Source organism: Strongylocentrotus purpuratus, unplaced genomic scaffold, assembly GCF_000002235.5.
Source record: "Strongylocentrotus purpuratus isolate Spur 01 unplaced genomic scaffold, Spur_5.0 spur5_scaffold_3, whole genome shotgun sequence".
NCBI lineage: Eukaryota > Metazoa > Echinodermata > Echinoidea > Camarodonta > Strongylocentrotidae > Strongylocentrotus > Strongylocentrotus purpuratus.
Window position 1 is genome coordinate 21,747,953 of NW_022145609.1, and position 13,747 is coordinate 21,761,699.

Genomic DNA, 13,747 nt, shown 5'->3' on the forward strand with positions numbered 1-13,747 from the left:
CAAGGATTTGGAAAACTTATAATTAGCCTGTGGAAAGGTAACTTGAAGTATAGCATCCTAGAATCGCTACCAACCAGAAGACAAAAATGGAAAGGAAAAAGTAAGGCCACAGGAAGAAATAATATGATTATGACAGAAGGGAAAACGGGAAGCAAAACAAAATATGCTTACCGACAAGACAATGAGTTTTGTATGATGTTCTGTTGTCTGTTGACATCGCGGCCCTCCTTTTACCGATCAACCTTTGAAAGGGTTATCTCCCCCACGTTGCCCCCTGCTACGCCTAAATAAATGATATGATTATCAATCAAGTTTTCGTTTCAATGCGAGCTGAACAATACAATATCAACCTATGCGAATTCGGTCAAACGAAGCTATGCGTGTCGAAGAGCTGAATGCAGAGTAAATAATTGCAACAATTATTATTGAAAATTACTCACGACGGAAACAAACAGATCATATAGTATGTGTTATGATTATCAAAGCCTAATTGGAATTATCAGCATTATGATAACTGCTGTGTTTTATTAGTAAAAAATTGGTGAGGGCTGGAGTAAGAACTTTGAGTAAGTACGTCCCTTTGGTATATAGGCTGTTAAAATTGCACATACAAGATAATGGCCCATCTGTGACTGATTAAACTGGTTAATTGAAGCACGTCGAGTGTCAAGAATACTACACACAATTTATTTTGAATACACTGTGGTAGAGTTAAGGGCCAAATAATAAACTCGTTAAACTTCTCGAGAGTCAATAACTTAGATACATCGTTAACATGGTAAACCAAAGTTATTTATATGTCAAGGAAGTGACAAACATTTCCTGTACTATTGTCAGACTTCAAGGACAGCGCAATGACGAACAGAGTAGTATTATGTATATGACTACCCAACCATTCCACGATGTTGCCTTTTTCATATTGTGTAATGAAAGCAATTAATATGACAAATCAATCTTCATTTGTGTGCGCTCAACCTACTTAGATCTATACCACAACGCGCCCATGTGCTACATGCCTAGTTTCGAAAACGCATGCATTCAGGCCAAGGTTCTTTCTGCTTGCATGTTTTAACTATATGCATACCGGCACCGTGAAATGTGTCATTCGCTTAAATTTCGATCAATAATTTAACATTTCTATTGCTGGACTTCTGCCAATCTATTCATATTTACAAATCACCTCTCGACCTACGCATAAAATATTAGGCACCTGATGCTGGAAAAATCAATAAATATTTTGAGCCCATCACATTTGTTGGCTCTGCCGTTCCGACATTGGAGTGAGACCGTTAGTCCGTGACCGACATGAATACTTATTCAGAATCATCTATCATATCGTATATTGATTGATAAACGGCTTTGTGGGGTTCAATATATTGAACCTGTTGTTAAGCGTACCGGTATCACTTGTACTAAATTGATGGAAAATGGTACTACTCGGATGCTTCGACAATAATCGAGCGGTGGATAGTATTTGCGACATAGGACGCTAAAACCAACCTATATAGAGAAAGAAGTAAGTACAGACATTTATAGATCTATATTTGTATTCCTTATATGTTTCGAGATGTGATCTTAAATTTCCACTGATGTTGAAAATAATTCTGATATCACTGTTTATTTGGAACGAAAGTCACTACCAGTAATAAATGTAAAAACAAATATACTAATATAATGTACAAATATACCGTGTCTACTGATTAGACAACAACAGATTTTGTTTTTAGCTGCCGAGTGATATAATTACAATGAAAATATGTAATGAGAAATTTGAACATATTGCGAAACATTGTTTACATAGTCTCCCTCTGCAAGCATGACATAAGACCCTATATGTGCATACATGTGTTGGTGGATCACTGGATACCCATGTTCTCGGTCGGTGCAGTTTTTATAGTTATCATTTCGTTGGTCCGACCAATCCGTTCTCTCTTGACGGCCCTTAACGAAAACAAGAGTGAATATGAAAACTAGATAAGGAAGAACAAAACTTGGGACTTATTAAAAAAAAAAACCTTCTTCTTTTATTGTATTATGATGAATAGCAATAAAGGAATATTGTTTACTTTGTTTTCAAGATGTATTGTAAAAAGCCTCTGAGGAACTAATACTTCAACACGCTCTGCTTCAAGTTATTTCCCCTTTTCTCGTGCCATTACTATTATATTTGTCGTTTTATTTTATATTTGTTGTAATATACTTATTCCTTGCATGAGAAATAAAATCATTTGAATTAATAGGTCAAGAACCAACTCGTAGGAAAGACATTAAACCAAAAGTGCTTGTCAAAATCCGTTGCTGTTCACGCCGATCAGTATTACCTATATGTCAAGAAAATCTGTTTCAAACCAGGTTACTTGTTTAACCCAACAATACAATACAATACAAATATAGCATACGTTAATGATTGACAGAAATTGTTAAAAAGCAGTAGCGGTGTTTGAGTTTTACACTAATTTTTGTTTGAAAGTGCTATTTCAACAACTGATATATTTGTTGAAACAAGTCAATGTCCGGACAAAAACACGAAACTGTGTGTAAATTTAACAAAGGTGGTGGATGTGTATATGCTTATTTTCATACAGGTTCCAATCTTGAGGGGAAAAAAATCATGATTCTGGCAATGGAGATTTATTTGTTATTCTTTTTTTTTCTTCAGTTTTAGTTTGTTATAGTTATTAAGTATGTGGTTTCACGTATGCCTGTGAGGGGACAACCGAACTGCATCATTATTGTACCTTGAATGTCTCCACCTGATATACTTGTAACTGGTGTCGTAGCAATACTGAGAAGGAGGTCCAACTAATGAAGGAAACGAGTATTTCACATGGAATCACAAACGCATAATTATTCAAAGCCCTGTATACTCCATAAATTAGCAACGAACCAACTCCAACTATACCCATTGATATCCAAAATCTCTGTCTCTACCCCTCCACCCTTTCCCTCGATATCTCTTTATTTATTCTGATCTTTCCCTTTAACGACTGAAATAAAGAGTATGCATAGCTCTGCAACATACAGACCGTGTAATCAGGAAGGAGAAAAAAATAGGTTAACATTCATAATCAGTCGAATGCATTCAGTCACGTTAAATCGAAACCACCGACTCTTTCAAATCAAAAGTTTGTTTCATTCTCTTTGTTTGCGATGACATCGAGAGAAAGGCTCAACTGGACCAATGGAGACTGATAAAAAAATAATTTGTTATGCTAACAATATCCTTTAGTAGTGATATCCATTTATGATTCTACAAAAAAGGTCCACCGTCGGCACAGCCATGAAGTTGAGATTGATTCCATGGGTTTGATGTAGGTAGGACTCATTAGTAGGATTAATTTGTAATGTGCATGAGAAATACCTGCGTACATCGATGTTTCTCAAACGCTTTAATTACAATAGCATACCACGTCAGAGAGTAAACAATATGCCATTCGTTATTGGAATTTGAGAGATTTCACAGTGCTATCTTTCTTATGTGGATGTAATTATGTAGGTTTGTCAATTTTACGCAGATGCAGTGGGTAGAAAGGTTGTCTGCGGTTCAAATGAATGAAACTAATTATTTATCCAATGATCCAATCCAATCTAATCCAATTCTGGAATTATGTAGAGCGCCAATTTCTAGTTGCCTAATCAAAGAGACTGAAAACATCTCGATATTACATCCTCGATAATCCGATGATAAAACAACTGAACCAAAATTGTTTAAAACTAGATAATTAAGTATATTGACAATTTATTATAACGAGCTTATCGTATCAGATGATAATATTTTGTTCTATTAATCATGAATATACCTACATCACATTCTGGCAGTATTTATTCCTGATGCGTTAAGATAACATTCGGGACACTATTTATAATATATTATTCTTTCGAATTACAGTTCTCCTCGAAAATCAATGTAAAAAAGGGGTGACTAAATACAGCTCTTGAAATCAATACAAATGTCTGCATCAAACGGAACGATCGAATTTACGTCGTTCTATTTTGACTTTGAGAAGCTAAACATAGACTGTACCAGACTATCCTAAAGGGAAACTGTGTCACCTCTGTGATGTTAAGGTTGAATTTTAGAACGTCAAAATACATGTGACAATGAATTTGGCGGGTTGTTTTCTTACGCGAAAAAACAATTGCAACGACTGGATTTATCGATCGGGATAAGAGGTAATTATATTGAATTTAGTTTAAAACGAAGCTAGGATACTGTAAGTGTTTGATTAATTTTCAATGAAAGCCTTTCATCAACGTGACGGTGAAAAAACACTTTAAACGACCATTTATTTGACTACACGGAAACCATGGGGCGCTTACTCGATCATGTACATATTCATTGTAAAAATACACCAAACAAGCAGACAAACAAAATAGGATATAAATCAAATAAAGAAAGGAGAAATTATTATATGTTGATTCAACGGGAAAGGCACACTTCAGGCACAGAAAATCTTGTTTACTTTCATTTTTACATCCGCTTTCATGTTTTATTCAAAGAATTTCATTAATGAAAGGTTGAAAGTCAGAGATGTGGCATGGACATTAATTGCCCTCACTGAATCAAACTTGAATGCGTTTGCTTCATGTCAATACAGACCATTTTCATCCTGACTAAATCAAGAATGACAAAGTTAAATGGAGTTTTGTAACCGAAATGGGGAATACGTCACAACAGTTATGACAGTCATGTAAGATAAATGGGAGCCAAAGACGCTACTGTTAGGGGTGCTGGAAGGGGGGTTTAGTCATCATTGTGAAGCTGCGGGGGTTACATGGTATCACAAAATATGACGAACTTTCGGTTGATTTTTTTTCTTCTTGTTGTTTTTCTCAAAAAATTTGGAGAAAAGAGGTACCCGAAAATATGACTTTTATTTGTATTCATTCTCTCATCAATAATCTGGGAGTGAAAGGATATCCAAAAAATGTCACCTTTCATTCTTTCCTCTATTGTCGAAAATTTTCGTGTATATCTTATTGACAAGCGCGGCGATGCCCCCTCACTCTATACCCCTGGTGAACAGAAAGACGTTCCCAGCTTTCTACCCAGATATCACTTTTTAAAACCTCATTCAGTTGCGTCGGAATGCAGAGCAGAGTGAAGGAAAATCTTCCCATCATGCCAGTAATGAAAAAATAAATCAGGGGTGTGCTTCAGATGTATCTCCAGAGTCGTGCATTGTCATGCGCTTCCAGGCGATGGTGATAGAACACCTGTAGCTAACCGAAGCAGAGTTGTAGAATGGGGAGAAATTAGTAGCACTTTGAAGCGGGAGATTTAACGAGTGTTGTATAGATGGACATTGATTATGTGAGAATGACAGAGAGAGAAAAAGAGAGAGAAAGAGAGAGAAAGAGAGAGAATTACCGATTGAGGAGATAAAGGAGGAGGAGGGAGAGAGAGTGTGTAGGTGAATAAAGAACGAGGGATGAATGAGTGGGAGAGAGAGAGAGAGAGAGAGGGGGAGAGAGAGGGGAGGCGAGAGAGAAGAGAAGAAGGAGCGATAACTAATAAAGGGTAAAGTTGTCCAAGATGCAGCACCTGCATCAATCCGGAATTAGATAATGACAGAAAAAGGAAGACTCGCTTTTTAAAGGGCCATGAAATAAGGCTTGGGGGTGTGAGAGCGGGATGCAGGGATATAGAAGGTTAGAAAAGGAAGAGGTATAGAGTGAAAAAATAGAGCTTAAAACGGAGTGAGAGGATGTGGGAGTGTGAAATTTCAATATATTTGTATTCAATTTTCTCTTAGGATTAACGCCATCTTCATGTGACGCTCTAAGATGAATGGAAAAACGAGAACACCCCTTCCTGGCAACACAATCCCCTTCAAATTTGTACTTCTTCGTATCAATTGTGTGATAAAAAGGGGGTGCTCGTAGCATCATAGAATGACGCCTAACCCCACGGGGCCATACGATCCCTTTTAATACCCCCATCGCTCTCCATTTCCCCCTCCCGAGTCTAGCCTCTAAATAATTAGACCTCATAAGCCGTTTTCTGCATTCGTAACGAGGAAACCGACAGCCTCACCTGATCTGGTACACAGGCTATGTAACTTATCCAAGAAAACGAACATTTTATGACGTATACTCCGAGCCTGCGTCGTCAACAGTTTGACATGGAATACATAGAAATGGCAAATAAGAATGAACAAAATACGGAATAGAGCAGAGGGGGAAAAATTAGCATGAAAGTTGCGGCACGTCAATGGTAAAATGGGACAGGATTAGCATTCACATGAGAGAACCCTTGGGACATTCATTCAGAAAACATCAAAACATCACCCACATCACACAACATAGCACCCTAAAGCTATTATCGACATTGTGTACTTGTTTGTCGTTCTGTCACTGTATCGAAGGAGAGTTTAGAATCTGACGCAGAAGACATAATAGCATTCATTCCATATTCTCTCACTGATTTTGTTTATTGCAGATAAGGCGGTGAAGGCCTATTGAAATGACTTTAATATTTTGCAGTCACAACGATAAACGATTAACACCACTTCGAAAAGAAGTTTTTATCTGTGTTATGCCCCTTTAACACGTGTTCATTTTTTGACGTATCATGACTGCGCCAGCGACTGGCGAGATTTTTGACGCATCATGTCACAGTGACATCGTATAAAATTCTAATGCAAAATAAACAAAACTATTGGCGCATGAACTTAATATCAAGCCCATTGTATGCGAAGCGTCATTTGTTTGACGGAGGGTTCCGTCAGTGAATGTTGTGGTCTTCAATCGCCAGTAAGGAGGGGATGCAATTGAAACAGTGTTAACATTTCCTTGAATAAACGTTGAATTGTTTTATTGCCTTCAGTGGCTCGATTAACGCAGGTTATAACGTAGTCAAAATGACGTCTCGTGTGCTGAAACGGGCATGTTAAATATACCTACCAAGCATATCTTGTGCAACAGGCATAACCCATAACAGATATGCGGTTGCTTACTTGATGATAGATTCTCGCAACGTTGTAATATGTATATAGGCCTACGTGACTGTAGTTCCGGGTGAAGAAAACAAAAATCGCAATTTTACAAGGAAAGGTAACGTAAAATCCTTTTTAACCCTATTTCTTCAGCACCACTAGCCACACACTGGCCATGGAACGTTCGTGTTCAATGGCTTAGGGTGTTGTAAATTGGGTTAAAGTGATATTTAATTCAAACCAAAGTCAACGTTGATAAGTCAAGGTAGGCCATTTCCCGACATAAAGACAGATCATTTTGAAACTGAACACCGAACGGATATTTCAATTAACGTGAGGGATATCTGGAGTGTTCATGGACATCCGGTTCTTCATCTCTTCCTTCAGATTCTATTATTTTCTTTTTTTAATTTGTTTAGGTGGCTTACATTTTTTTGCCACCAGGTCAAACTAGCTTATCGATCTCCAACCTAACCCTATATAATTAAATGAAGAAAAAACATTCGTTGTTCCGGTTTTATCAAACTTAATACAAAGAGTGTCTCGTATTTCATTGTTACCATCGATATGTTTCTATTTTTCGGGGCGAAATACCCTAAAAATTAATCATGATACGACCCGGAACATAATATGCTAGAATGAAAAAGAGGTTGCACATCCTTTCATTTATTTCCCCCATGCACTGGCGTCGCGCGCTCACGTAACCCGGGAGGGGCAGACGATTGGATGCATGGCGATACCGCTATATCGACCGATTGCACGAAAGAAAATAAAGAAAGACGGAAAATGCCCATGTCAGTTCCCGCGTTAATATTTGCCTGTGAGCTCTACTGCTGTAAATTGAATCGAATCGATACCTCCGCTTGGTGAGCCTAAAATGTGACCAATGCACTTCGGGATATGCTTTAATTCGAAGATGCAGGGGGCGTGACAACTGTCGTTCATATCTCTTGTTTACTGGTCTACATTATTTTGTCGGAGGTATTGAGAGCAAATCGATTAGTTCGGCAACATTTAATCGATTCGGGCGATGAAGAATGAAGGTCAATTAGTTATTGCGGCGTAGAAAGTGTCTCAATTGCAGCATTCGATGTCTAAACGCGGTTAATCTGGGATTAAGGGTCTAGAAAGGCTTGAGGTGGCGTGTAATTCTGCATATATCCGCACTTCAGGCATTGAAATTCTTTTCCAACTGCCATACTGATTTTTGTACGAACGCTACATATAAATTATGAATCAGTTGAACTAGAACAGGGCACGATTTTGGCACATAGATGAATTATTACGTTTTGGAAGTCGGTCAATAGATGTATGATCAACTTTTTATCAGGTTTACATTACTAGATGCGGATCAGGCATATTCGATATTTTTCATCTATTCTTATGACTAGTTCTCGTCTTCAGACAGTGATATATGTCGAATGGGTAATCAATTTGAGTCAAGAGGCACGAATTCCCTCACCAATAGAGGAGAAATGCAGTTTTTTCTTCAAATATGAGAAGCTCCCAAATGAAAATCACTTATAACATGTCAACGTTCTCAAAAGAGCATTCTTATACCCCCAGTGTTGCTCAACATTTTAATTATGACTGCGTCAGTTACCTCCGCAGTCTTTGAAGCGACATCTTACTAAAAATGAAAACTAAAGTGAAAAGCACAAACAATAAACTGGGTTTACTTGCTCATGCACTAATAAGCCTCGACTTTTCTTCCTATCTGTTTTTTTTTTCGTGTGAAAATTTGGCACTGTTTTACATCCAGTGTGTCCATCTTTTAAAAAGTTGCCGCAGCTTCATATCCCCTATAGATCATTAAAGACTCCCTTTAAAAATGAAGTACGCAATCCCTTATTTGCATCTCACAAGGGGATATATATAAAAATAAAAAAAAAACATCTTTATGCTTCTTATCAGGCACATTTCCTTTTAACGTAAGTTACGTCTAAGATACAGTTAATTACGCTAAATACTGAATTCGAAAAATAGAAAATCTGTCAACACCAAAAAACCAACTGAAGACCCATTTTTACCACAGAGCTATTTGATCTTTTTACAATGTTAAAGGTAAAGACCAGTTATGGTCATGCGATTGCATTGTGAAAGAAACGTTGTGGAATCGATCAGAAAAGGTTGATCATCTAGCATCTAGCATCTGCAAGGTTCTGGAATCATCAAAATGATAAGAAATTTGGCCCATTCTTCGTAAAGTTACAAGCACTATACACAGAAAGATGTATATGGGACTACCCTAATTCTCTCACAGACCATGGGAGAAACAAATTTACCAAATATATGAATTAGTAGGCGGTTTCCCGGCAAATTTTTTATCATCATGTATTAGTCAAAACATATTCTTTCACATGATTGGTAATGAGAGCTTCCATTTCATTTTTGAAATTGGGGCGTTTCCAAAACTGGTCTTTACCTTTAACGCTTTTGTATTTCCTAGTGTATACCTCAGTATAAATGACCATTATTACCATTATTATGATATCATAGTTCATGCAAGCAATGTTTAATCATTCTTCTAAACTGGAATAATGAGCAAATAAAGAAGTTAAAAATGTGCAACACTTGCTCGTTTAATATTTTCATTTCCTTCCCTTTTTGTGTGTGCAGACCTTTACAAGTAGGTCTATAGTTCATGCAAGCAATGTTTAATCATTCTTCTAAACTGGAATAATGAGCAAATAAAGAAGTTAAAAATGTGCAACACTTGCTCGTTTAATATTTTCATTTCCTTCCCTTTTTGTGTGTGCAGATCTTTACAAGTAGGTCTATAGTTCATGCAAGCAATGTTTAATCATTCTTCTAAACTGGAATAATGAGCAAATAAAGAAGTTAAAAATGTGCAACACTTGCTCGTTTAATATTTTCATTTCCTTCCCTTTTTGTGTGTGCAGATCTTTACAAGTAGGTCTATATACGGATAGTGAGAGAGAGGCTCGTGACTTCTCCTAGTTTGGAAAAGAAGAACAGAGTAAGTGAATCATGTATACCTTGCTTTCATAATTATATATACAACACATTGGTGTTCTATTTGTTTTTCTTATGGAATATGCAGTTGTAAATATATTGAGTGTATTATGTAAATACAATGGTTCTTCATCACGATTATTTAATGATTCAGCTAATCCCCTATTTTGGGTTTAACATCACGTTTAATAAATGAAAATTTAGACCTCTGACTATAAACTCCATCTTAAACCCGATTTGAACAAAGCTTAAACCCAGCGTCGGGTTTAAATCTTAGTAGAATGATGACCAATGTGTTTTATTACTTTTGTTTAATTTGTTATAGAACCTTAAAATATCGACACGATGTTGTTCAGTTTTTTCAAATATAAAATAACGACATACGATTTTATCAAAAATCACACAAACAAAAGCAAACAAAACACACACAGCAAAAACATGCCCCTATCTCCATCTTGCCGTCTTATACAGCCAACATCAGCAGAGAAACAAAATTATACACTTGAAAAGTTCATCAGAGGGTTCAAAACGATAAGATTTCGCGGAATCAGTCTTAGCTAGCTTAAGTGTCACTGCATCTAAAGGAAAGTTTCTCTTCGTCTTCCGTAACTCTCGTCTCCATCTAATGGTCTTCGGAGACAAGGTATGCACTAATATCCCGGTCACACTCATGCGATCGATACGAGACCGATAATAGGCCGAAAATAATAATTATATAAACCCGAATGGCTAATAATTTCGTCGATGATGAGTCGGATGAAAGGTAGCTTGGCGGTGTGGCTGAGGCATCAAGGCTGACATTTCCCTCCATCACAGTCAATTGTTAGTCGGGTCGATTTACCACTACCCTTAAGATGGAAGTGATAGCTGCCTCGGAGGAGGATCTAACCGTCTTTATTGTGTAATTGGCTTCGAATTTGTGTTTGAAGACAAGGAAGGTCCTTTCAATAGACATTTGTCCAGCTGCTTAGTCAGACTCCCCCGCGACGGCAATGAACTAGATCGAGTACAAAAAGGCGAGATTTGAGGCATGGTCAAGAATGGGATACCCGCTTAAACATGTTAAAGAAGGTGGAACATAGGACTTAAGGGAATAGGACTTCAGGGGACAGTAGTTCATGGAATAGTACTTCGGGGAATATTTGGACAGCAGTAGAAGAGGGGCACCAACTGAAGAAATGGCTGGTAATAATATTTATTTAGGGTATCAACTGACCTTATAGACTTATTTGCCAAAACGGAAATTAGCACCTTTCCCTGATGCGCGAGATCTCGACAAGAATTGATATACCCAATATGATAATAATGACGATTTGACGATGTAATTTTTAGGATGGATAATTTAAATTTGGGAATAAGCCGACAGCACCCAGACAAAAGGCTATAATACACCCCTACCCCTTAGTGCAGATGTTGCCTTGGTCACGTGTCATATCGTCAAAAGAAGGGAAAGTTACCGTTAGATTATCTAACTTTTAGCAGGTCGGAGGATGAATCAATAAGCTAGCAATATGACAAGTAAGGTAATCATCAAGCAAAACAATTGCGACAAGAATAAATCACATTCAATCAGGGATTTGTTTTCTTCCGCTGCCATATTTCTGGTGCAAGTGCTCGAACAATAGCGACAAAACGCTTTTTCGACGATAGTGGGTAGTCGATATTGGACAAAATTGTTTTAATGCAAAGGTCCTTCAAAAGAAAAACAAATAGATAGAATGCCCAACAGCGTCAAACTCAGACCTATCTTATCTTTTATTTAGATCATTGATTTGCCCTTTGCATGCTTTCTTCTTCTAAGAGGTGTCGTGGTCGAAAGGTTATGTCGCCGGACTGTCGACCACAAGGTCCACGGTTCGAGTCCCGCCGCGGCACTAATGCCTTTGGTAAGACATTGATCTACATGTGCCACACTCAACCCAGGTGATTTAAATAAATGGGTACCTGGCAGGAATTAATTCCTTGAAATGCTAGAGCGCCGTATGGCAGCCGTGTTAAAGCAAGGGTAATAACCCTTTATAGCATTCCTCTTAAACCGGACCCTTAATATACTGTTTCAAAACTTATTATCCGGCTACCCTTCGTTTGCGTCAAATGGTCTTTAGCTTTTGATTTTAGTCGGCTTTGTTTGTCGTATTCGCCAAGGGATTTTAATCGATATAATATTTTACGTCAGAACTAAGCCAGGTTATTTTTCTCTTTATCTACTTTTTGATAAGGTTCATTTAATAGCGGCAAACATACTTACCAAGCCCGACTATAAATGAACATTAAAAAGAAAGAACTAAATCCGTGCACATAAACGACTTACGTCATGAAATCATTATCATCTTTTTCAAACACATTCTCGTTCTCTGCAATCAATAAATCAAACGGCAAAAACGCCAAAGACTAATGCCAGGTTTCCATAATTATCTTTTTTTTTGGGGGGGGGGTATAAACACGCCTGGCGATTTATCCGCATATTTCCTGTAAAGCTACTTCTAATCCTTGCACAACATGAAAACAGAAAAACAAGGCAATATAGTTCTATGCCACATTCGGGTGGATAGTTTTACATTTGTGTAGTCTAGGAAACTAATCTCCCCTATATTTGATTTTGTTGACTCGTGGGAGTCGCTGTTTCGGATCCTAAGCAATGTGTCGTATATTACTTACATCGCGTTTCGTAAAGACGTGTACTTTTGAAATATGAGATTCACCGTCTGACAAAACACTATTTGACGTATCCCTAGCTACCATGTCTCTGTTATAATGATATCGTGCCGTCTGCTTAACACAGAGAAATATTGACTGACCCCATTTAGACATCAAAATAGTGGTATAGGGCGTAAACACATCTCGGAGCCGTAGTTGTCATTCCATGGGATACAGAGTAAATAACAAAATTATACGGACAATTGCCCTTTGCCCAGAAATATTAATAATCTTTCTTATCGGTGTTTAGATAATAATAATGATAATAATAATTGAGGATAAAGTTTAACCGAATTAAATACCTCTCTTAAGTATATTTAATAATTCTAGTCATCTGATTGGTCGAAATTGGAGTCGTTATTTTAGCCATGCTCGCCTACCGGTCAATATATTTTTTTGAAAAATGCCCGTTCTCCCGGGTATTAAAGGGCCGCATACACAAATTTTGCTGAGATTCCCATTGGTTTACGTGTAAAAAGTTTCTTTGTGCGAGCGCGGATACCATACAGTGCTTTTTTGTGTGCGATTCCCAAATGATCACTACATTCAGGTAGCTTTCCAGCAAAGTGTTACGGACAGGGTCTCAGATTTGCTTTGACGTTTTAACCTTTACTCAAGAAAAGGATAAGGTAAGAATTCTTTGCAGATTAGTTTGTGAATTTGGTATATATTAAATATATCGACTGCATTAATATTCGAAGCAAAGCTGTTTCTGTACTGGCTCTAGGGGACGTAACATCCTGCTATAACCCGTTGGTACGCCTCGGGGTTATAGCAGGATGTAACGTCCCCTTGTGTCCCCTTATAGAAACAGCGATGCCTCTCATAGCAGTCAATATATCTATACTATATCATCATTTGACCGTTTCACAAAGAATTGGCAATTATATGTTATCATGATTGTATGCATCTTTATTGTCAGTTAAATGAAATCTGAGTTGTAGCTTTTTAATACTTTTCTTCTAGTTTCATATCATTCACAAATAAGATTTCAAAAAGATTTCATTTATCAAGGAGAAAGGACAGACGGTAGGGGAAGATATCGCATGAGCTTGACACGAGGACCTACTCTTTACAACAGTAAACAGAGCAATTAAAATGTTTACAAATTTGCCGACCTCCATAACTTTTTGAAA